The sequence below is a fragment of the Neopelma chrysocephalum genome, unplaced genomic scaffold, assembly GCF_003984885.1.
Source record: "Neopelma chrysocephalum unplaced genomic scaffold, ASM398488v2 Primary Assembly neopelma1_24, whole genome shotgun sequence".
Taxonomy (NCBI): domain Eukaryota; kingdom Metazoa; phylum Chordata; class Aves; order Passeriformes; family Pipridae; genus Neopelma; species Neopelma chrysocephalum.
Window position 1 is genome coordinate 5,854,838 of NW_020897693.1, and position 27,228 is coordinate 5,882,065.

General features: G+C 35.9%; 1 protein-coding gene across 13 annotated transcripts in view; it reads right to left on the bottom strand.

Moving 5' to 3' along the window:
* Nucleotides 1-27,228, bottom strand: part of SOX6 (SRY-box 6) — a 376,930-nt gene that overhangs the window by 250,705 nt on the left and 98,997 nt on the right. For 9 of the 13 annotated variants that reach the window (XM_027700962.1, XM_027701036.1, XM_027701020.1 and 6 more), the window contains exon 1: nucleotides 13,870-14,342. The exons of the other annotated variants lie outside the window; for them this stretch is intronic. The gene's annotated coding sequence lies outside the window, so the exon portion shown is untranslated. Of the gene's footprint in view, nucleotides 1-13,869; nucleotides 14,343-27,228 lie in introns of those variants that run through there. 13 annotated transcript variants of the gene reach the window in all.

A 27,228-nucleotide genomic window follows, 5' to 3' on the forward strand; every position in this document is an offset into this window, starting at 1 on the left:
GCCCAGAAAGAAGGTATGGACACTGCAGGGCTGACAATCCTGCCATATTTATTAGTGGTAAGCTCCAGGAAATGTTCCACATAGCCCTCATAGTTTTCTGCCTTCAGACTTAAATGCATACACGCACACACTCACACCATCCCTTCTTAAATTTCCTTTGAGGTTTCCATGTACTGCTGTTTTACCCTCAGGAGCTGTTTCTCCCCATGGGCTCTGCACTATACTCTGCTCTGCCATCCATAATAGCCAGTTGCATATACTGGGTAGAATGCATTTTGTCACTGCTTTGATGAGACGTGGCTGTGTAGTGAGATGTACAGTGTTGACCAAGTGGTCTCACTGAAGTTATTACTGATCTAAAAGATAAGATAAGGAGTTCATTACCTATGCCCTGCTCTCACAGAGAACACCATTTCCCAAATTCAATGGGTCATTTCTCATCTCCTTCAAAGCCTATAGCTGTAGTTGTAATAAGATTAACAAAAAGAGGTCTCAGATATCACTGAATAAATAGGCAGCTGGGATAAGAAAAAGGAAAAAAAAACCAGAAGGTAACTTCTTGTGTCTTTGGAGAGACAGAAGATAGATCTGTGAACTGAGCCTAATTGGCAAAATGAGGAGAAATCACATGTATAGCTGGATTTATATGCACATGACCATCTGTGTGTAGATATATAAATGTATATGCATCTATGTGTTCATGTCTTTTTTCTTTGTCCATATTTTTATTATATGTAAGATTCAAGTCCTAACTGTGCAAAGAGAACGTGACCCATCCTTGTGACTTTTTTTTCCCTGTGCCCTGTTGTCCAGCTGTGAAACACATCCAAGTTCCTTAGAAAGGGGAGTGTCAAGCCAGGCAGTTCAGGCTGAGCTGTTCCTGTTATCACTCCATTGAAAATGAACAACAAATTCAAATAACAGAGGCCATGTTTGATTCTGGATCTTTCTGGGTTTTCTTTCTCTAGTTCCTGCCCCCACGGTCTCACCTCTCTCCCAGCCTTCCCTACTTACCATAAAGTTATGATGCCCTTTGCTATAATAATGAATGGAATTCCCAGCTTATTATTTTAGAGGCTTAACTGATTCTCAGTGGTTTTCTTGTGTTTAGCACTTATACAAAGAGGCTTTTTCATATGCCTTTCAGCAAATAAACAAACAGGCTTGGAGTCAGTATTCATTTTAATAGTTTCACTAGATAGTCACATTTATTTTTGAAGATTTATTTTTTTCTAATTGCACTTCTGTGTCACTCTGCGTGCAGTTGTACTACACGTCCATCTATAAACCTGGACCTATTATCAGCAAGTAGAATATCTCCAACCTTAAAGTAATCTTTTTATAAAAACATTTATATCTGCACAATGCTCATTGCTCAAAACTCTAAACATATATAAGAGCTAGTCTGTTGGAACCTTGCTTCTCCTTCTGTGGGTTATTTATTTACAGGTAATCTCAGCTGAGAGCTTTCTTGTGCTGTCACAATGGCCAATTTTATACTGGACATTTTTCCTGATACAGATGTGTAACTATTTGCCTTTTCTTTACTTCTCTATAAATGCCATATGGACAGAAATCATTGAGTCACCAGAACATACATTTATTTTTCTGATATATTATGCTGTTTGATGTCATGTTGACATGTAATTGATGTTGGTTTTGCTTTTTTTTGTCTTTGTTTTGTTTCTTGGTTTCAATAAAAAGAGAATTTAAAAAAGGCTGTAGAGTGATGACTTAAGGCACTGACAGACATGAACATAGTATGCATCTCTTTTATGATGTGCTGCTGAGTAAACGGGTATATTTCTAGCTTTAGATAACATATAGGAGACCTCTGAATTTTTATCATATAATGAAGTATTTGTGTAAGCCTAGCCTATAACCTCAAAAGAACTTTTTTTCTCTCACAAGAAGTACATACAGAACATGTTTTCAATAGGGGCTTAACCCATGATTTAGGAGTCAATAAAGAAAGATTTTCCATAAAGAAATGAGAAAGCAACAATAGAAATAAAATACAGCATACCAAATATTAAATATGTTCCATCAGCACAACAGTGTCTTTGTACAGTAAAGAGCAGAAGGGGATGATTAATAGTAAAATGGTATATATGTCAAAAGAAAAATAAATGCAATTTAGACAAAGTACACACTTATTAACAGAGAACATCATTTACAGTTATTCAGATGGGAGGAAGGCAAGGATGAAACTAGCAGAGAATGTATTTCACAATGTGAAGTCACATTCGTCTTGGTTCAGGGCTCCCTCCCTCTACAGCTGCAAAATAAAAATACTGGTGAAATCCTTGCTGACATAAAATTAACGTCTAAGTACCCAGTGACTTCAGCAGAACTAGGATTTCACTCAAGCAGCTTCAAGGTGCAGGTTCACCAGGCAGACCTCCTGGATCACCAATGGGAGTGGCTCCGACAGCCTGGGCGCCAACCGGCCTTTCTAAAGGGGAGCTGAGCCTATGGAGTGCTCCCCATCCATCCTTCTTCTGAATGGCTACTAACAGCGTCAGCAAATGCCGGGGCCCTCCCAGGTGGCTATACCAGGCACTGGGTTTTGGAGCATGGGGAGGAAAGGAGGGACAAAGGCACTTTGAAACAAGCGCAGAGACCAGGTTAAGCTTAGACCAGTGAAAGACAGATTAACGTGCCTGATGGACTCTACCAGCCCCTACCAGAAAGCTGTCATCTGAAATCAACTGAAAGGTTGCAGAGTAATTATTTCTGCATGGTAGTATATTATGAGAAGATTTTGGGAACACCTTCTCTATATTTGCTAGAAATCTTATAAAAATGACCAGAAGTAAACTTAGTATTTCAAGCATTCCAAATTTTGAGCTAGAAGGATACAAATATGTCATCAGGTTATATCACTCCCTGCAGAACCACAGGGCTCCCGGAAGGTGCCCCAACAGTTTGCCAGTTCAGCCTGTTTGTGAAAACTGGTGATTCACTTTCCACAATGAAATACATCTACAAACACGTATACAGGGAAAATAGAAGGCAGAAAGAAAATTACCATTTCATTCTGCATGCAAGAAACACTCTGTATAATAGCTCCATAATCTCTGCCCACAATGCTCTAATATTTCCAAATAAACCAACACAAAACATAGGTGTTTATAAGGTAGGAAAGAAAGATAAACTTTAAATTAAGAAGAAAGTTTGGAGAAGTTGTAAATTAAGAGAAAACAAAGTTCAAAAAACACTCAGTCTCAAAGCTCCTTCTTAACTACCTCTCTCAATCTTAAACTGTCCCAAAAATACTTTGATTATGGTCTAATCTACTCTACATGACCTTTGCAGAAATGATTCTTTGCAACTCTGGCAAGTTTCTTTCTCTGTCACTTTTGTGAGATGAATGACTCCTTCCATTTGCAAGGAAGTTCTCAGAATCTCTGCATTATAGGACTATTATTACTAGAACTCATTGAGCTCTTGCTGTGTTCACAGATTTAAATCTGAAAGCCAGAAATTATAAACATATACCTCATTCAAGATAGTACACGCAGGCAAAGATTATACAAATTATTTCAGTAATGTACATTATAGCTACAAAAAGAATGACATCAGAAATCTTTATTAGCATCAGACAAGAGCCTCAAATCTTAAATCAACTCACAAAATTTCTTTTTCTAAACTCCCTTTGATTTCTTTGCCTATTAAATCCAATTGCTATACAAGTTGGTGCTAGATGCTCTTAAAGTCACACAGAAATTTACCCACCCTGTTTAAATCATATTATCTTGATATAACATCCTATATGGAAGTTTAATGGAACACCACAGAGACCACCTATGCATTGCTCAAATCACTTGTCATCTTGATGCTCCTACAATTTTAATCTCCAGTCATCAATCGTCTTCAGGATTTTACACTTTTTGAAAACAAATATTTCTGCACCTTCTAACTAAACTTCAAGTCCACCTGCACTGCAGGATGTGGGTGCAAACATTTAAACAGAAATGCTCCACTCCAATCCTAAAAGACAGCAAGAAAAAAGAAAATAAAACACCAGAAAGATAACTAATAAAAAGAACTTAAAATTTAACTGAGCATTCCCACTTTCTAAGTATGTAGATGGAAAATAACACTGTATCAACACAGCCTATTAGTTATCTCTATTAATGAATGAGAAGATATGAGGAGGTCAAAAAATACAGAAGAATGAAAGCATCAGAAGGACAGAGAATCCTTATAATTATATTATGGACAGTGTCAAAAAACATGAATTAAGTAACTCCCTATCCCCCTCCAAAATCCCAGAGTAGTATATAAATTTTTTGCAGTATTATAATCATCACTCTAGCAATATTACAATATACATTTTATTAACAATCCATTCCCTGTAATGCTAAGAACTATGAAGTAAATTATGATTGTCATACAAGCCTACATTTAAATTGCACACAATAGTCTCACTAAAGAGTATCCAGGTTTTTATGAAAGTTACGAGGAAGTGATCTGATTTTAGGACTGTCATACTTTTAAGCAAATGTAGATTGACTTAAAGTAAACATTGCAGGAGGGAGCTCATGCTCCAGGCTTCACCAAGCAATCAGCAAGGCATCTGACACGCTACAGAAAACCTGCAAAATCCAGCAAATAAATCTTGTAACACCCATTCAGTATCCTAGAAAGCACACAGTGGGGAGTTGAAACATTATTAACTGACTGTAATTTTCACAAACTGTAACATACTAAGACCTTTATGACATACATGTGGTGAAATATACTTTTAGATATTATAAATGGCCATGTTTTTAAAGTATGTTAATCAAGATACTTCAAATAAATCATTGGGTTAAGTTAGTAACATCAAAAACATTACCTATTACAGTAAGAATATTTGGGAAATGCCTCCATCTCATGACTCCACTCTAACAAAATCACAAGCTTTTGATGATGCAGTAATACATAACACAACAAAGGGACTGACTTGAGCAACAGAGAAGATAACCTTGGGACAGGTTACTGTCATAAAGTGGTGCTTCCCTTGAATATGAGCTTTTAAATCAAATCATATTTTATATTAACTTGCTAAAAACCTGTTCTTTCAATGACAGTAAACTCACAAGGGACAATGCAGGTTCCAAGGAAGACCTAATGTTATCCAGAAGGAAAGAATTGAAGATGATATGACACAGACTTCACCTCCACTTTCAGCCAAAGCATTTTTCCTTTTGCCTTGGTGAAGATTTATCCAACTTTACAGAGGCAAACCTCACCTGTCTCTCTCAGACATAGCAAAAAGCAATTCTGCAAATGACAGAATACTGGCTTTTGAAGCCTGACATTGTTCTGCCACACACAGGAATAACTTGAGGTCCCAAAGGTTCATGGAGGAAAATGGCACTTTGCCAACTCTCATTACTGCCTGCCAACCTGTAGATAATTTTCTTGTACTGTACTTCATCTGATAGTTTCACATTTACAACTCTTTAAAATACTCAGCATTTTCTATTTAAATAAAAGTAGACAAGATTAAAAACATAAACCTAAGTAGAAAATACAGGCTAGATTTGAAAGTTTAAAGCATTTTCCTCACTATTTTCCATTATTCTTTAATGTATCATTCTGTTTCTGCATGTAGGCCAAAAAAATAAATCCAATGTAAACACAAAAGGCAAATACCTTCTGAAGGCCAGGCAAATATTTGAAAAGCAAAAAAGAGATTCTGCTTTTATCTCTAGATCACCCTACAATTTAATGGTTAGTGGAGAGGGGTTTCTTTTTTCCTTTCTTTCTTGTTTTTCTTTTTCTCTTTAGTTCAGGGAATGCAGCAGGGGCAGGTCCACACTTCATAGTTCACAGAATGGTTATCAACCTATAAATTAGAACAATGGGATAACAAATGTCGCACAACCATATTTGTTGCCAAGCAGAGAGAAAAATTGCCACTGTAAAAAGTATAGGGCAACAAACCAATGTATTGAAAATCTTGATCCAGTATTGTTTCCAAATTATGAAAATTACATGCCTGACCTTGTAATCTGATGTCTGTAATTTATAAGCAAAGTGCAGATGCCTGCATAGAGCTTGATTGTCTTAAGGAGGTTTCATGAAAAGTAACACCACTCCACGGACTAGAGACAAAGACCTGGGCCTTCAGCTATGTCAGTAGTATTAAATAGTACTAAATACAGGAAAAAAAAAGTTATCTGTAAGCTAAAATAGTAAAGCTGGCAAAACATTAACAGTGAGCCTACAATCACCTAGTACACTTGATGCTAGTCACACAGTTCTCAGGCCACCACTGAACACAAATGTACGAGTGTTCAGTAGTTCTATATTGATACTCTCAGGCCAACAGCAATCACACATGAATCCCAGCAATTCCACAAAAACTCTGTAACCTCATATAATAAGAGCCAGTGCTTTCTTAAATCATATGCAAAAAAAAAAATTTAAATTATTTTATAGTTAAAATAAAGTCATCTGTGGTAAAGTTATTCAAAATGTTGATGCATTAGGGTGCGGATTTTTTATAGCAACAAGTTAAGATAAGGATTTTTGAATAGCAATAACTACAGAGAGAAAAAATACATTTTGGTTTATCACTTTTTTGGAGTAGCAAGAAAAGAATAAGAAGGAACAAGAATATACAGATCAGAAGAAAACGGGGAGTTCTGTCTCAGGGTTCCATAATAAAATACTGTTTAACTTCTAGTCTCTGTATATGAGACAGTATTAAGCAAACATATATACCATGAAGTAAAATTTTCAGTTTAATTAGTTAGCTGGTTACAGTGAAATTTGTTACAGCATTTGTTACTTTGTCCCAAATCAGTTTCTGTAGTAAGCTAAATGGTGTAATCAATGCCAACATAATTCTCACTCAGTTATCCATGCTCAAAGATCTTCTCCTACAGAACTACCTGAGAATGAAATGTCTGTGTTTAGGTTCTTCATTCTGTATTTCTGTGTTGTTGTCTTATACTCATCGACAGATTATGTATGATATCACATGCTATAACAACTTTTAATATTTGATTTTCAACGTGCAAATGTTCTTGTAAACACTAATATAAAATTATTGCATAACAAAGGATTACTTGTCTCTAAATTTTCACCTAGATTTCTCCGATTTAATATGGATTCATAGGAGTTATTTAAGGGCCATGTGCTTTCAAAAAATATACGAACAAATATATTTCAGAAAAAAAAGTCACTGAATATAAACAAAAAGAAGTTACTTTTAGGGTTAGTCACCTGTCCACTGACTTCAGGGGTATAAGAAAACATTTTATATATGTTCAAGCTGTATGTACTTTATTGGCTTTTATTTGACAGAAAAGTGATAAATACTCCTTTTAATTAAAGAGGTCTGATCAGCAAAGCAGGATTAATACTAGAAAATAGAATTAATACTTGCTTAGTCTTTTAAGAAACATTTACAAATAAAAGCTATTAAAAAAAAAAATCTATTTTCCAGTAAACATGAAGAATCTAACTTAGCATCTGAAAGCTATTTTGATTAGGTTAATTTTCAGTTTTCACAATATAATATCATATTAAAGATTACGGTATTGGCAACAGAAAAAATGAGAAAAGGAATTATGTTCCAGACTATTACATAAATTAGGGGACACCAGCCCTTCATGGGCTACTACAGATATTGCCAGGAAGGTAGTTTACTTAAGCTTCTTCCCTTGAAGCCTTTTAAAAAAATTTAGAAAACAGGAAATAGTAATATTAAAAAATAGTTGGCAAAGCGTATTGATAGTATCTCTATAATCTCTAAAAGCAATCTTAATAATATTTTAGCTAATAAGTAAACACATACTATGTCCAATTCTCTATCTGTTTAATACTAGAAATCCTGCAAGTGCAAGGTAGAAAATGGGGACGTTTACAGGTCTATTGCTATGCTAGAACTGACCCACGCGCTTCACAAGTAAAACTGCTAGCAACAGCCTGGAAGAATTGTAAGCGTTCTCATCTACTACTGATTTTATCCAGGGATTCTCAATAATTTTTGATGACAGTATATTAGTCCTCTAAATTATAGATTATCATGTCTGAAATTAGAATGATGTATAAGACAGACAATACTTTTAAGGGAGTGTGAAGCTTTGTGCCTAACGTTAATATGAAAATTACACAGGGTATTACTGTGCACGTGTACATACATGGCCACAGACTGACGCATATGTAAGTTCCCATACATATATATGCAACTACCTGTACATATTTGCATAAGTAGAAATACATATAAAGAATTGACAAAATGGACTTGTATCCATATATTTATGTAGTTGTGTGCATGCTTATATACACACATACATAAATATGTAGCTAACAAGATCTATAACCTGCATATAACTGTGTGTTGTTTAGACAGACACAGATATACATAATATGCATGGAACTCACTAAGCTAATTGTTACTAATGAGAACTGCAGTAACTGACACAGTGCATCATATGACCACAGTGCTTGCTCACAAATTTTCTAAAGCATAGATCCCTTCCTACTCTGGTTCTAAAAACGACCGTACAGGTTCACAAAGAGACATATTTTTTAATAACAATAAATTTTTTTTTTCATTTGCCTACTGTGTGATTCAGTCTCTCTAGTCTTGGTTGGTATCAGTCAATCCATTTTGCACAGTTTTATTAGTTTTTGAGGAGGTGTTCAAACATATAGGCATATCTTTTAAACTAAAACTGTTGCTTCACTGCTGGAGCTGCAGAAGTAAAATCCGAATGTCACCACTGATGAATCAAAATTCAACTAAAAAATAGTGCTTTAACAGTAAAGGTGAAGTAAAGCAAATCATTCTTTCTACATATGCCTCTATGTTGTTGCAAGAATGCAGGCGCAGGCAATTTTATTTCTACAACTTCTATGATCATCTACGACCTAAGGCATGTCGATTGTATCCTTAAAGGATAATGGTGTGATAGGGCAAAAAAAAATCCAGAAAAAGGCTCAATAATTTATTTGCTGGCACCAGATTCCTTTCTCACTTATTCCCTGAAAACACCAGTTGTAGGAAGATGAGAAAATGACATTTCTCATACAATGCACAAATTATTATTGATACTAGTAGTTGAAGTAGTCACTTCTTATTCTTTCTTTTCTTGACTTGTTAAAAACTGCTAAAAGCAGACAGCAGAAGACAGAGGACACAGTAACTCTGGATTACATGTCACAGCTGTAGGGTGCAGGAGAGAATAACCCTAATGAAGTCCATATACTCTCTTTAGAACTATATCAGTATAGCTCAAAGCAGAATCTGATCCTCCCCAAAACACAAAGCCACTATTACTGATGATTGTTTCAGTTGACTTCGACATCAATTCCAAAACTTAGCTCTTTCTTTGAAATAGGACGTCTAGGCAACTATGCACTGAATGCCTAGATCTGAACCCTGACAAGCAAGGGAAGCTTATTATTCTCCTTCTTATAACACAGCGGCTCCCTTCCTAATAGGCATTTAGAACAAAACAATGTTTCTCTCCTGCAGAGTTTTATTTGGCCTTTAGATTAAACAACACTCTACGTTAGTAATCAGGTTTACCAGAGAGTTGCCGTGGGGTCACTAGCAGCTACTTTGCTTTCCCTCAAAACTGTGCTCTGTAAGGTGATGAAAGTGTTAAACAGATTACAACTGATGGGAAAAGTAGAAAGAAAAATCAACAATATCCTAAAAATATTTCTTTTAAAGAAAAAGCAGTCTACTGAAAAATCATAGGCAAGAAAGATTCAGTATAAACTCTAGTAAATCATGTATATTACCTCAATAAATGCTAAAAGCCTACACTTGCTTTACACTGGTAAAGCAAGAACGAAGAAATTGGTGATTTAGCTCACATTTTCCATGCAAAAATTGGGATGTATGGTTATACACATGGCTTTTTTTTTTAAATCCAAGTTAACAGGGAGGTAGAACAAATGTCTTTAAATTGGAACTAAGTAAGCACAGTCCTGATGAAAACTCTGCTTTGGAGGGGAAAAAAAAAAGAGAGAGCATAAACAGTTAGGATTTGGCTACTGCAGTTCTCACTAAGTTTTAAACAGATGATTCTTCCACTGTAAAATGACAAGAAACTTACACATGGACATAAACTATTAGACAGCACACAAACTGTTATATATCATTTAATTTATCCATCCCTGTTCAGAGGTAGAAAGGCCAAAAGGATGCCACTGAGCAGTAGTGGCATCTGTGCATGATAGCTGCTGCTGAAGTGCCCAGCTTTGGCCTCCTCCCAGCACCATGGAGTTCGGTTGTTTGACCTATTTAAGCAGAAGCACCCTGAAATTCTCCTCTCTGTTCTGAACATCACTGTTTGCCTCCTACAATAAACACCTGCACATCACAACCTCATCAGTCCAGTTAGTAAAACAGATCCATTTGTAGGACAAGACTCAATCTACCGTCCTTTGGCTCTCACAAATCCGGGTGAATATAGTTAGAGCAAATTTGCTGTGCATTTTGTCTTGGTTGGTTGTTTTTGTTTGGTTTTTTACTACAATTAAAACATTTTGGTGTTTAGCCTAGGTAAGTTTAATTTTTTTCCAGCTCTAACATTTTACAATATATTTTCTTCTAGGAGTTCTAATGATTCTATATTCTTTCTTTAATATCCTATAGAGATAGATGCAAAGTCACAAGATCACCCTGAATTTGTCCTTTTTCATGACACAACCTTGTAATTTTATGTCTGACCACTCTAAGCTGCTGATGCTCCATAAGGACTCTGTAAAAGCTGGAATTGTTCGTGAGGATTTTTGGTAATATTACAGCCTGAAGCAAGACTAAGCACCAGCTGCACCATATTTATCTACTTGTTTATGAAAGAGTTTCCCCCTCATTGTGTGGATAACTGACCTTAGCCACAGCTAATAAGACACGAGTTTCCTTGAACTATGCAGCTTTACACTGAATCTTATAAAATACTTCAGTGTTATCCATATAGCTTCACTGAGCTTCTAATGAACTGAAACACATTCTCTCTCCAGTACTGTCATCACAGACAAGGTGTGGTCCAAGGAACAAAAATAACCTGGCCCAACCTTTGCTTTGGCCTTTTGTTTCTGTAGACAAGCTTCTTCCTGGCTACTACCAGGTTTTATAAAGTAGAGAATCAAGCAACGTACAGATATTTATGCTCCACCCTACCCATCATCTCCTCTTACTGCCCCAACCATGTAGTGGCAGGAATGGCTTACTGCAGGCTAACTGCTTCAGCAGCCTCCCTTGAGTGCAGCTGTGTTTCCAGATGTGTGTCTAGTTAGTCAGAGACCTCTGGAACTTCATCTCCCCTCAACCTTAAGTTTTTAAAGAAGTTGGGAGCTGCAAGGTCTGCGCTGAAGAAAATACAAAAATTTCACTTAACATGAAAACCCTGCTCAGTCAAACTAGTTCCACTAAATCAGAAGATGTCTTATCAACCTATTCCAGACATGTCTAACTTTTTTTTAGGTTTTTTTATGCTTTTTTCCTTTTTTTTTTTTTTTGCTGTACTACTCAACTGAGAACAGCTACAATTGGCAAAAAAAGTAAAGATCAGGTCAGCCATGCTAAACTGACTTGTATGGGGACATTTTTCACAGGTTACACTACCATGCTATTGAATTTGAAATGAGTCACTGGAATGGGCACAAAAAAGACAGTTTCTGCTTGACATCTTTTGTTTCCATTTTTTATTTAAGGATATCACTTTTATCCCAGTTGATATAAATAATAATAATTAAGTAACACCTAATTTACACTGGTTTACTGTTGCATGGGGTCAAGACTGTTTCTCTTGAGTTTTAAATTTTTAATTGTAAAATGGTTATTAAATTCTGTCTGTTGAACCAGTACAGTGCTCAAGCTCAACTGTCAACTACATATATATACACACAAAATACCATAAATCCTGAAATACTACTTCAAAATCCAACCAATTTGTCTAATTTGTGGGTTAGTACACACATAAGTAATATAATCACCTTAATCATTCCAAATAAGCACACAGCGAGTTTCATTTCGTGTTTTTTTTCCCCAGCAGCACTTTACTAGTTGTTCCTGATGATGTTCCAAGCAGAGCATTCCAAAGAGTCACTCGTGCAGGAAAACAGTTGAGCTAAACTCAAGTTGCCAGCTCTTTTCTAATTTTAAGTTTAGCTTTCCCATTCTGAAGCAAGCATTCCTCTCCAATACTAGTTAAAAGAGCTTATCTAATTTAACTTTCATTTTTTTCCTTAAACATCTGGGAAACTTCATTTCTCTAATCAGTTTCTTACTTTCCTCCACTAATTACAATCTTGTTTTTTCTACGTATATCATTTCCTGTGTGATAATATTTCATCATTGGGTTTCTTGCTCTTTATATATTTCCTAGATGCTGGTGTTCAAACTCAGAAAATGCAGCTTATTTACGTTGTCCCCACTCTCCTTAAAAAACCCAGCTAAAATGTGCCACAAAAAGTTATTTGCCTTTGAATATTTAGCATAGCTTCCAAAATGCCACCATTTGTTGCCCTGATAGCTCCATCATCAGCAAATTCTAGGATTTTAATTTACTCTAACATGATGAGATGCCCTTCAGAGAAATTGGCCACCAGCTGTCTCTCTGCTCGAGGAGGCCAAAGTCACATGCAAAACAATGACGCTTGTCAGACAAACAACCGCCACTTCTGTTTCACTTTCCTCACTGCCTCTTCTTCCTTTCTATCTCTCCTTTGCCCAAGGCCATATCTTAATCCCATTCCCCAAATTAAAAGGTTTCTTCCTTTCTGTATGGCTCATGAAAGGCTACCACATAGAACTACATTGCTATAGGGGGTCAGCCTTCAAAGTTAGAATACTTTCGTTTTTTATCTGTATTTTCATTCTTGTATCACCCTTTCATATAGCTTTCAGGCTATTTCATACATAATAGGCTAAAGTCTGGAGATGATAAACTCTTTTTCACTGAGACAGATACTGTAGTTACATCATATGCATACTGAATTCCATTTTGCAAACAAATAAGGATTTTTTTTTTAAATTCTACTAATTTAAGTAACAGCATACAATGCAGTAAAAGTTATTAAATGTTGTATATAGACGTTCTAGTTTCCACAGTAACAGACCATCATTTAAGAGATTTTGTATACCCTCATAACACACTAAAGAGTGGAGAATACATTGAATAGAATAAATGCTTATCATACCTATTCATTAGTATCAGGGGCACGAGTATAATGGGCAAATTTGAAAGCTGACCCAAGACAGGGTTTTAAGTTTTTAAAAAAATTACCAAAAATATAAGAAGATTATGTTCAACTGACCTAATGGTTCAGTTTGCATTTTCTGTATAAACACAGTGGTATGTTTACCAAACATCCATTTCCTCCTAACCTCAGATCACAGATTTTTGAAACCCCACAAAAAAAAAAGTTTTTTTTACTGAACACAATTGTGTTCACAATATCAAAACAAACGTGAATAAATCATTCATACAGTGTGAAAATTGAAATCTAATAACTTAGAATGAAAGAGCTCCACAACACAGAAGTTCCCGTAAACCTCCACAATATGTTCAGGCACAACTAAAGACAGACTTACGTAATACATGAGCTTGCAATGGCAAAGGACTCTTCAGGTTTTGTAATCAGTTCTCGCACGTAACCACAAACCAGAAAAGAATTGTTATGATATTTCACAGTTACATACGTTGCATAGCTTAGAAATATATCTTCTTACCAAAGTTAAACACAAGTTTAATTTCTTTCATTCATTTAGGAAACTGAGGATCAACATATGCTGTTTCACATGCTGATACTTTGGTAAAATAACAAAGATTATTTTAAAAACTAAACTCTCTTAATGAAAAACAGAAAGAAAAGATTTCTTCTTTGAGAAGATGATTAGCTTACCTGGTTTTGCCATTCCACACCGACAGCCCGAACAATATTATCAGCTCTTCAGGTACTAATTCTTGCTAACTGGAAGGATATTTTCTCTCTTGCTGGATTAATAATCAACTTTCCTGATAGTTCATTTGTAATTCTCTGCTGGTTAACCCTTTGCAGGGCTCCCATTTTGAACTAAGCACCCTACACTGTTCAGTTCATTTTAATACAAAAATAACAAAACATATGATAGTACCTACATGAGAATTAAATAGCAAGCTAAAGAGAAAAAATAAGAATAGATTATCTTAAAAACCTAAAAGCTTATAAATACTTAAAACCAGACTTTCTCTGAAGGACTACTTACTAAACCTAAGAGCCAGTAAAACAATGCATCAACAAACTGGAAGCTGTAAAGTCCAATGGCTCATACGACTGCACACTCCCATGAAGCTACTACTCGACCTCTCATCTTCAGCAAATGTGTAAGTATGACACATGCCTGCTTAATTCTGAAAATAACATCTTTTATTATTGGATAGTGTGCTGAGAAATTACCACAGTTATCAGTTTGTGCAAGGCCACCCATCTGTGTTGTCAGAAAGCAAGAGCAAGAGTGGCCAGGAGTAAGAATGAGATAAGAGAGGCCCAGAATAGCTAAAAAGGGGAGTTCAAATGAGGTCAGAACAGTTTAAGATGGGATACCTAGAAATGATATGTAATTTTATTTTTCAAGAGTAATAGTAGCAAATTACATATATTTCATTAATTTCATAAAAATTCAGTACCTTTTGACAGTTTTGTTGTGAAATATGTAAAAGATTATAAAACAACCTGGTAAAAGGGTTTAAAGATCTCATATAAGAGGGTGAAAAATTCTGGAAATGGTGACCTAAAGAAACTAGTCTTTGGGGGATATCAGATGGACCTTGGGATGTGTGTTGATTGTGGACAGAAGTACAAGGAAGTGAAAAATAAACTTGTTGCAGAGATGACTGAGGCATAATGCTGTAAAAATAGGGAAATAATAAGAAGGACTTTCTTTTTTTTTGAGAAAAAAATTGGGGGTTTTGGATTCTCTAGAAAAAATAAGAGGTGACAGACCTATTTACTAACACAAATGTTTTCCTGGTGAACTGTGCTATAGTTGTTTTATTAAATAATACCCCAGAAGTTCTGTTTTTCCTTAAGACAAAGGGACAGAGTGTCCAAAAGCTTCTGCATAGCACAGATGAGACTTTATCTATTTCCCATTGCATAAGAGTAGTCCTACAGCTAATCTATTTTTACATCACTATAGGTCTCTGCTCTCTATTCAGTAGCACCTAATACAGTCTGCTATAAACTTCCTACAGTGCGTGCTGTAGAATTTATGATAAAATGCTATAAAGTCTTGAAGCAAATTTATTTCATATTTATAGTTAATTTTATTCTGTCTGTGTTTAAAGGAAAACCTTTTAAGAATGCCAATAATGTGAGAAAGCTACAACAACTAAATTTATTGTTAAGTATCGCATCAGTGGTACTCCTGGGGGCTCTTCTTCATGGGAAGAAAGCTTAAACAACATTTTCTAACACATTGGATTGCTTCCCAGAGATGCGATAGCCTACAGAGGCAGTGCTGAACAAAGCAAGCTGGAATAGCAAGTCAGTAAACAACCCTTTTCAGAGAATGGCCGCAAATAAGTGCAACTTTGTTTAATAAAGGCGAATTATAGTTATCTTTTGTTCTTTAGAAGGTGCATTATCTTTCTCGCCTGTTCCACCTGACTAAGCTGGTAGTATCTTTTCTATCACCTGACTGAGTAGTTGGCTGGAGATAATGGGACAAAACAATCCGCTATTGTTACAAAAGACAATGACCTTTCATGTCCTTGGAGCTCGCCATGACCTTTCATCTTTCCTATCCTCCAATGGTCTCTCCTAACAACTAAAACTACACCCTGTTAGGCTGAATTCCAGATTGTCATAAAAAGCCCCGTCCCTTCGAAACAAAACCAATTTTTACACCAAGGTGGAGGAGAAACACAGGTCCATTGTTCCCTCACAGATGGAAGTTAGAGTTACTAAGGCAACAGCTCTAATCCCCCTTTTTACCACCTTTTTCACATCATTGGCCTATCAAGTGTGCTACCTTTTAACTCATAAGCTCAAAAGCTGGTAGTCTAACTGACTGCCCTAATTAGCTACGATTTTCACAGTACAGACAACATGATGAGCTAATCGAAATTTGCAAAATAATGACGTACCTCCACCAAATATTCCTCCTCCTGAGGCCCAGTCTTAGAATAACAATAATGAGACCATTATTAGAGGAGGGCATTAAAATGCTGCACTGCTGCTAAACAGAGAACTTAATTGTTCTGGTCTTGTCCATTGAATCAACAACCTATTGTTGTGGACTTGAAAAATAAAGGACTGGAGAATGGGTGCCATAATGATTGGTCTGTGCTGCCATACCAGCACTCTGTAGAATTGTTTTCCTTTTGAAACTCTTGATGGACTAGTAGTTTTGTTTAAAAGTAATATAAAAGCCAATTGTCTGGATAAAAAGTCCTATTTATTGAAATCTTTAGAAGCAGTTGCATGGATTTGTTCATGACCCCCAAGATAAAAACATAGAGACCATAATAATGCTATTTGTGATGACCACTTCTTGTAGTGACACTAGATAACACTGTCCTGTCTAGCTATTGCAAAAGGAAGGAAGGCATTTCCTTTGCAGACAGAAATCATGGCACAAGGTCAAATAGTAGACAGACCCAATTCATCTGTATAAAGGAAGATGTTTTATTAAAAAAAAAAATGACATAATATATTTGGGCATCATTTACAATTCTGGGTTTAAGACAAACTGATAAAGGTATCCCCAAGTCAGTCACAGGACTTTTTTTTTATTAGTTTGTTAAACACTAAAAATGACAGACCTTATTTTTTTCCTTCACCTCTTCTATAATACACTAAACTTTGTCATTGGGAAACTGAATATTATACACCTTGAAATGCAGTGACTCAACTGATGCCAGTTGTAACTTACGGTTAGCTTTGGATATTCTTTATTTAAATTTGGGACTGGGAAGAAGAGATACATAAAATCTCTGGCATGCTTTTTAATCTTGGGGTTTTTTTAATTAATAGAAAATTGGAATCTACAGCTTTTCACAAAATGTTTAAATCAAACATGATCTTGAGAAAGAAATATTCTCTCAAATCAAAAATCATAGTTTTATGACATAAAATCGTAGTTAATTAACACTATCCTGGATTTCTCTCTTTGTTTACACTGTTCTATTGCAGTAAAAGCTTATAAGCAACAACAGATTTACATTTTGGAACAGAAATTAAAATCATGCCTTACTGTATTTTTATAGTCACATCTCTTAATACATCTTTCTACACAAAAATTTCTCAAAAATAAGCTATGACTCTAGGTTAATGTAAACAGTGAGAAACCGTAGAATTTGGGCTTGCAAGAGTATCCATTGATAATTTCCTATTTACTTCAATGGGAAAAAATTTAGGTTTTAATTCTCCTTATTCTTATCAACATATTGTAAATCAGAATGAGAAAAATAATTGTGAAAAGGGGGGGAAAGAAAGAAAACTTAAAGTTAAAGGTTAACCCAAAAGGTTATTTTCAGCAGTTCTTAGAACTTAGCTCGCATAATGTAAAGTTGTCTTGCGTGCACTCACAGCACACCTTTTCTTTAAACTCTTTTCTTTTGTAAATTGAAAAATGCCTAATATAAAGCAGTATTAAATTGTAAATAAGACCTCTTGCTTCATTCAATCCATGCTTTGCTCCATTTATCTTCATCTTGTTAGGCTAAATTAATTAACAATCTCTGTGTTGCACACTTTCTCTTTTCATTACATCAAATAATGGCCTGGATATGGGAGAAAACTCTCACCACGGGGATCTTGAAACACTACCTTGAGGAAGAGTCTCTTACATATGTATTGCTTTAGCAATACTAACTAGCTAGATGTTACAACATTTATTAAGTGGATCCTTCACCGCTTTAAAATAATTGTCCTGATTTTGTAAGAAATGAAAATATTTAAAAAAAAAAATCAGGGACTTGCAATAGACCACGTTTACAGTTTGTGAGCCACAAGTACTAAAAAAAAGAAAGTACCTGTATTCATCTATACTTTTAATCGACGCTTTATTTATTATAAAAAACCTGCAACTTGAATGCAATTTCTGGCCAATTGTGTATACAGTCCCAAACATATTAATGTGTCAAATTACTCAAACCAAGTTGCCATATCATTTCTCTCTGAATGTTCTGTATATAATTAATTGTCTGGGACTGTTTCATTGGTAAATCTGGTTATTTAGATGCTGTAATGGGGAGCAATGTGCTAAACTATCAGTCAAGTTTTCCTCCTGTAACCTACATTATGGCATCCAGAGCAAAAGGACAAAACAGCAAAGCCTTTTTTAATCTCACTCTGATCAAACAACCCTCTTTCTCCAATCACAGCTTTGTGCGTGATATCTTTCTGCTAGTGTTTCTTATTTAATTAAAACAGACACTGACAGAAGGACATGGATTAGGACTGTAATGATGCATTTACTTAGATTAATCGGAGGCTCCTTTTGGAGTAATGGCTTAAACAAAGAACAAAAGGAAATTGTTATGAAACAGCCTTTTATCCCAGGCAAAGGTCAAATTATGAGGTTTTTAATTTTGTCAGCCTGTTATATTGGGCCTTGCTACTGGAACATGAGAAGTGCTTTTCTCCCCTTCTCCCCCGAGCCAAGCCAGTTATTATAATACAGCCATTAAAGCTGCAAATTAAAATGTCTGATTTTAAAACAGGTTGCTCAGCTTTCAAAATCCTCTAATTAGCATGTTGTGCATTGTTGTGAAGGAAAGAAACCTAAAATGCTAATGACCTGCTGCCAGGTGACCACACTGCTGTGCAAAATAATACAGACTCACTCAAGTAGTAGTAATACTAATAATACCCGGTTCTTATGAATTACCCAACTCCAGGTCTACTCTGCACCACATGTGCTTAAAGAAACAAGCATGCATCCAGCCAAAGATCAGAGTTCAGTAGTCAGCACAAGAGATTGTTGTATGTTAACTGGAAAGAAGTCTGTGCCATTTCAGACACTGCAAGGCAGGAGAAAAACACCTGAAACCACCATGGGCCGGGCGATACTTGGACCAGGCACAGAGAAAAGCACGGAACGGAAAATTCTTACCCTCTTGGACAGAAACTACAGATACACTTCCGTAAATCTCAAAGCAGAGAGCCCCAACTTGCTGTGATGAATTCTACTTCTGTTTTTTCTCACAGAGGGGCAGCAATGCGTGAGAAGACCCCAAATACAGGTATATTTTTTTTCCTTTCCCGTTCATTGCAACAAGTTTATTCAGCACACAAAATTAAATCATGGTTTTTTCTTAAAATATGCTACAGGAGAAAGTCTGATAATGTGTCTTCCAAGACTCAAACCAAATAGAAAACATTTTCTTAAACCTCATGGTACTTGAGGCTCTAGGTTTTTGAATATCTGATTTGTAGCAAACTTACTTCACACAAAATTTCAAAAGAAAAGAGCTCTCATGTCCCAGTGAGAAAACATAGCTTAAGTGACTTCCTTTTCTTGAAACTGTAGCTGAAAAAAATGTTCATAAGTCTTCTGTGCACCAAAACTGTACTCAGATCCAAACCTTCTCCTGTCACACAGTCCACATCTCTGGCAAGCTGAAATGTCACACAGCACCTAGAGGAACACAACCTAATACCAACAAAGAAGCAAAGCTTTGCTGACAGTGCCAACATTGGGTCCAAACAGCAGCAGTAGAGACAGCTGTTCAGCACCACAAATAATACCGTCCTGAAAGGGCAAGAATCGTTAGAAGTCAAGATTAACCCCACTTGACCTGTTTCTTACCAGCAGTTAAGAAAAAACTACTTTCTCTGTAACTTGACATCTTTGCCATGAAGATCCCTGTCCAGCCCCTTCCAAACATACCAGCACAGCGTTGACAGCGTTCTTCAGAGGTCACAGTAGTAGGAAGTTGGACATGATGTCGAACAGCTATGCTGCCCTCGATGTCTGTTCCTTCGCAGAAGTCTCCTACCTTTCAAGTGATCCCTAACTGACCATTAAGGGACAAAAATGACTGCAAAGGGTATTTTCAGCCATTTTTAATTCCTTATTGCATTATATTTTACTTATAAGTTCATCAGGCCAGAAAGAAGGTATAGTGTGATTTCAAATCCTAATGTCCCCAAAACTACTACTCAGTGAAAAGCACAATTCAACTTCTCTCCAGATAAATTACGAAGCAGTCAAATTAAGCAAATCATAATATATAAAGGATCATGCATATGGTTTAATCCCAAACTCACGTGTCAACACTCTGTTTTGCTTGTCTCCATTTTACATAAATTCTGCCACCTTGCTGCCACTATACTCCCTCACAATTTAGTTCCTATCCTGACAAAAACCTGACAACTTGCCTTTGAAAGTATTAGCATGATTACATGTAAGTCACTTAAAAGACCTACATAAAAAGGGAAACTATGCTTATTTGCAAAGACAGTAATTTTAATTTACTTAATATTCAAATACCTGAACTGCTTAAAAAGTAGCAAACCAAATGCTAAGAAAATTAGCTATATAGTAGTACTCTATCTAGTTACAAATAGGTCAAATTTCACAGTAGTCTTCTGCAACTTCGAAACATCACTGTCATCAGCCAGTACTACCATCTATTTATTTGTTTGTTTAAACTGCTGCTCAGCCAAGATAATCACATCTTAAGATACAAGAACCTGTTTCCACAGACACATGTATCATCCACTAGTGTTTTTTGGCTGCCTCTTAGTTGTTATTTTTTTTCCTGAATAAGGAAAGACAGAAAACACACTGCTGAGTTTATTTGTCAAAAAATATGCTAACATCTAATGACAAACAGACTTTGTGCAAAGTGATAGGTGTCTTTTTATCCTTTACAACTCACAGTCAGGAAATTCTCATTATTTTCATTTGTTGCTGTGCACATCCTATGCTTGTAGAATTCGTCCTAATGGTGTGTTTTAAAGGTATCTTAGGATGGCTATTGCATTGATATGCACAATGCAAATACACTGTTTCTATTTGTTCCTTAAAATATATTAAGTATGCCAAAGCTCCTTTAGTGAACAAATAATAAAACCTGCATTAGTATCCTATACAGTATGTGAATTCATGGTTTAAGATCAGAGTTGCTTAGATAGCAAATTATCTGCATCATTTCACATTTAACAGCTAGAGAGCTGTCCAGGTACAGTCTGTATATAGTCAGCACTAGAACAATCAGTGCTTCCATGAACACAGTACTTTGTGTCCTGTGGTTTTTACTGAATATCCATGTAGTACATAGAAATACATGTAAAAGAACAACAGTAATCCAGTAATCTAAGAATTCAGAGTCTGACAGGAGTGAGGCTGTCACAGCAACAGCCAGTGGCTGTAGATACACTAGTAGATACACTAGTAAAGCAGTCAAATACTATGTAACCATGCTGCTTTGGTGCAGAATGAGGCACTGATTGGGCTTTGACACATTACGAGTTCAACTGTCTCCATTACAGTATACCTCTGAGCAACTATATTGCTCTGTCGTGTTGATCCTGAAAACTCTGGTGGACAATAGTGAGCAAAGACAATCTACTTTCTCACTTTTGGAACATCACTTTCATACAGCCAAGCAAAAGTAACAACATGCTGTGCACTGATGCACAGCAGAATAAAACGTATTTCTGGAGGGGGGGGAATAATCATGAAGTCATTGAGATTTCATGCATAATATGTAAGCAAATTTGACCCAAACACATGAAGAAAAGTCCTTCTATGTTTCTTTACTTACGTAGCCCCCTAGATTAGCGTGTGTTTATCTATACGTGTGTGGATATATATACATATATATAATTGAACCAGCATAATATGGAAATATAGATACATAATGGAATCCATATAACAGTCATAAAATGAAACCCAAGTCTGTTGTCCAAATTACCAGCCTGTGCCCCCAATCACCAGCACAGAACAACAATTTTCTCTATCTTCATGTACCATGAAAGAATAGTTCTTATCTCCGAGCACCAGCAGCTGCTCTTTGGGTTTGCCACGTTACACACAACCTATCTCAGTTTTCTGCATGTATCCCTCTCTATAGGTTCTCTGCATCCTAGTCTACGTCTACCTGGTCAGTCCATACCAGTATCTCTGTATGCACAGCTTTATATGTCTGTCAGTTGAGAAAAAGCAGAACTGTTTGTTCCTTGGGTTTCCAAAAGACTGCAGGGTTTCCAAAACAACTACAGAATCCAGCAACTTAGATATTTGAATTCAAGTCAAATTACCATATTCACCACAAGAAAGTCTTATTACTATTTACCTCTTCTGTAATCCTAGATATCCCATGCCATTCCAAAACTCCACTTCCATCTGATTTGTGATACAATGTACAAAAAGAGTGTTCAAATCCTTTATAAATTTCTTATTTGGTTTTGAAACTGTTACCCCAATGAACATATCACTGAACTTATCACCCAACATCTTAAACTCTCTTCACAATTAGAGTCTTCATATTTTCACATCTATTAATTTTTTAAGTCCTGAAGATAAACTAGATAAATGATGGAACAAAAATCACACAGTCAACTCCACTCTTCTGGGTATTAACACTTGATTTCAATAAATTATTGGGCTATTATATTCCAAACTGTCTTCTTCAAAAGAGTGCTGATCTATGCAATTCATCACTGATCTTATAATGAGTGTCAGAAATTAAGTTGATTAACTATTTCATATTACATGTAATAGAAAAACTACCTGTATACTTTCAAGTGCAGATAATATACTCAATGAGCATTTCAAAAAAGATTTTTGCATTCTAGAATGCAAAAGTGGCCTGTAAAAATTATGTGAAAATTTCACCCCGATCAAGTGAAATTTATCCATATGCATATTTGACTTGCATCTCAGTTCAGAAACACAGGTTAGGTCTCAAGACACACTGGGCCAAAATCTCTAAAGAGATTTCAGTTTGCTGGTGAAGCCAACATAGCTCAGACACAGAAAGGCACCTTGCACATACAATTACAGTGTCAGACTTGCACAGAGAAGATAGCCACATGGTGAACTTTGATACCTCCTCAAAAAATGGTTCACTGGGCAACTTTTAGCGTTTGGCCAACAATTTTCCCACTAGTCAAAATTTCCCAATCAGTATTGCCTAGTGAAGGGGGCACACAGAAGAGAAAGGCCTATTTTTGGCTCAGTATCTGCCATGCTAATTACCTTTTTATGAACAGGTTTACCCGTGTGTAGAACAGGAGAAACAAAATCTTTATAAATCACCTTTCAATACTGCTTTGAGATCTGCTGATAACTAGAGGAATGAGGGAAACTGAATCTCCAAGCAGTATGAAACAGGGATCACTTCAAAGTGAAACCAAACAAATGAACATAAAGGTTTGGGAGGCTGCTTGGTTTTTCTTTTCTTTCTCTAATGTTGGAGCTTTCAATACCCAATCAGCCAGTCATACCACTGCATTGTTTTATCACAAAGTGAAACAGAACAGACAAATTAATCAAGACAGGACAGTGAGTGCACTTTATTTACATGCTATATCCTGTACATTTCTGTCCTCGGTTCAGACTGAAATCCAGCTCCAGCTGCAACAGCTTGCAGGCTGAAAAATCTTTTTGAAGCTGTGCCACACAGTGTTTCAGACCTGGAAGGTGTTGCAAGCAGGCACTTTGACTACACATCTCAAAACCCCATATATTGAAGTTTCACACATTAAACATCCCTCGAAAGGTATACCTGTCTCAGTTTAATGATATGCACCATCCAATCTTTGGGCACTCATTTTTTTTTTTGCCTGTAAAATTGTCAGGATTTTAACTCATTCTTTTCTAGAGAGTGGAAGTAAAAAATATAATCTATTAGAAAGAGGATACTCCTAACTACAATGTAGAGATACATTGATAGTTCACTCTCAAAGATCTTAGGGTAATAGATTTTGAAAAATTGTTGGGCTTGGTATATATTAATATTTTGGGATATATCTAAATCTTTATGAAATTTCTACTGCTGGCACAGCTGGAAACTCTACTATACTCATGGAAACTAAAGCAGTTCAGTAGGAAAAGTGATACAAATAAGTAAAACCAGCTAAATTTTTTAACTACTGTAATCAATTTCACATTCCACCAAGCTAAGTTAATGTGTCTATAAAAGTTTTGCTAGTGATCACAGAGAATGAACTGTACAACTACCTGGTTTCTTCAACACTTGTGGAAAATATGATTATCCCAAATGAGTTTTGAAAAAACAGTTTTTATGACTTTTCATATGTATATATATAATTTAAATACATATATAAGTATGTGCACATGTGTGTGCAAACCTTAGTGTATATATACCTACATGTACAGTCACATTTAAGTAAAATTGTTAGGTTGTGTTTTCAGCCTTTTCTTCAAAGCCCACCAGCTAGAGCAGATGGAAGTATGAAACCATTTCTCTGCTCTGGTACCTAAGAGAGGACACCACAAGGTGCAGGACAGAGCAGGTGTTACAGGTGAGCAGCCTCAGGGAACAGATGCCTCAGCAAGAGAAGAGAAAGCAGAACTAAGGAGAGGAGAACGAGAATGGCAACAGCTTGGAAGAGCTCACTGACTCTCTACAAAACCTCAGGAACTTCTGCCTAGCATCTGCATTTGATAGAAAATATTGGCAAGCACTTCCTTCCAACAGACTACTTCAGATTAGAAAAGGGATATGGGAAATTAAAAAGTTAGATACATAAATTTATAGATAGGTTTAAAATAATCCCATATAGAGTCATTATCTTTAATCCTAGAAAGAGTGTTTTGCTTTACTTTTTCCCCTCAAGCCTGCACCTTTTGTCATAATGAAATGCATAGTCAGCTTTTAGTGTTGTCATGCAATTAAACAAATGTTTTTTTTCATTTTCTTATAGAATAGCCTCCCACTCATGTTTCTCTAAACAGTGGCCCATCAGTCCAGCTGGATAATATGTACAAGCTGAGCAGGAAAGTCTCCTCTTGCCCCCATTAAAAGGGTCCTTTCCTTATTTCATTAGCCAGAACACATGGGGAATTAATAGGACTTCAAAAATAATGGAGTACATCTGAAAGGAATCCTGATTCCATAATATTCCCACATTCCACTATAACTCAGAGCATCTGATCAGCATTTGGCATCATAGTTTTAGCACAGGCAAGTACAGAAGACCAAGGTAATCTTTCCTTATTCCTTTTACACATATTCATAATTCCATTCAATGCTCTTTTTCTTCTATTTTTATTCTTCAAAATTCTTTGTATATGGAATATGAAGAACTCACAAATATGATTATCAAATTTATGGTGTATGCTTGCTACACAGCCCATTACAGTCTCACAGTTGTCTGCCCTGCAGTATGAAATATTTGCATGGAGTTTAAATGGGAGAGATCTATACAAACTATAGTTAAAATATTATTACGTTTATATGTTTTTCTATAACAACTAGTAAAAAAATAATTTTTTTATTCTACTTTAGGGCAACATTTTACTACAATTAAATGAAAAGGCTTAGCTCTGATACCCCTTTGAAAAGAATCATGACCAAAAAGACACAATTTTAGGAAACATAACTGCAAGATGATAAAATCTCACTACTTCCTTATGAGGCAATATCCTAACCAAATATATCTCGAAGAATAAATCTGAACATATTCCCTTCTGCAATTCTTTCATCTGTGTGCACAATTTATACAGGAGCTCTGAGAAAGAAAAGAATGAAGTGCCTGCCTTTAATCCTGAGGGGGTTTTATATAGTGTTGTTTTTGTTGGGTTTTTTTTTAATTCATTATACTCTTCCTTCCCATCACTGGTGACCATCACTGCAGCACCGTACCTCCAGCTGTGAGCTTGAACATACAGCTCCCTGCAGCCAAAACAAGTGCTGCTTTTCTGATTTAGAACAAGCAACACTGGAAAGCAGGGGGAAAATCTTAAGCTTCCAATGCTTTTGAATTTCAGTGTCACCTCCATAATGGAGCATATGAAACAGCAACTGAGCCAGTATGACAAATTACAGGAATAGGTGCAGTGATTAAGATTATAGAAAATTATCTGATCTTTTAGCAGCAATTTAGTATTGTGCCACCTTTAGAGGAAAAACTCTTTAAATCATATTTTACATGAAATATTTGATAAACTGTACACTCTAATTTGTAAGGTTCTTCTGTTACAGAGAACAAGATGAAATGCTATGTACCTGATATTACTTCTCTCAGAAAGGACTATTGCATGAGAGGAGAGGAATTCTCTCATGCAGGAAATGCAGCACATGTTGGACAGAGACAGACAGAAGGATGAATGGAAAGAAGGAAGAAGAGTAAATATCAACAAGTAAAAGGACAGAGGATTACTTTGGCAGTTGTGCAACAGTTACAGAAAAAGAATTTAAAAGGAAAGTGGTTTTTTTCTCCACATGAAGTCCAGAGTACACATTTTATTATAGTGAGCACTGACTTAATTTTCCAAGATTCAGCCTGAGACAACAGCAGCTGACTACAAGCTCAGCAGAGAAATCTAAAATTAGTATTTTTAAAAGTCTTTTTATTCTCATAAAATTTGTACATTAAAACTGACATTTTAAAAGGTTACTTCTGTGGAGAGGAACCAGCAGCTATCAAAATCTAAAAACACCAATCAAATGTAAACGTGTTTCAAACTAAACTCCAGATAGCACAGACAAATCACCGCGCCAGACAGCAGAGCAGGCGAAAGCTTTGAGAAAAATTACAAATTAGGTAAATCTTCAAGTTATAGTATTATTGCATCAAAGCTGTGGTTTAGACATCCTAGTGCTAACTGCCAAACTGTCTGCATTATTCTACGTTGTTAGCCATAGTAAGTGGATTTCTGACCACTTCAAACAAATTATCAATTCCAATTGAGCAGGTTTGTGATGGAGCCAGAGAGAAAGGTTTTCTTTTAAAGCTTGCCTGTTCTATTTTTCTGCCCTACTATAAAATACACCTTATTCTCCATGGATTTTTATACACTTTAGGGTAAGCTACTCATTAGCATCTCCACAAGTATATTAAAATTACATTTACCCCAGTCTTTTATATGTAAGTTTGTTTTTATCTATCACATACAGCTGTAAGTAGAAGAGACAAGTTAGTCCAAGGACATAATGTCTTTCAGGCTCTATAGCACTTAGCAGGTTACTGGGCCTCCAAGGCCTCACAGATTTAACCAAGACTTTTCACACAATCAGGTAAAGAGAGCTAGCCCAGTCAGCAGATGTCCCATTCAGATAACAAAGAGAATATTTTAGT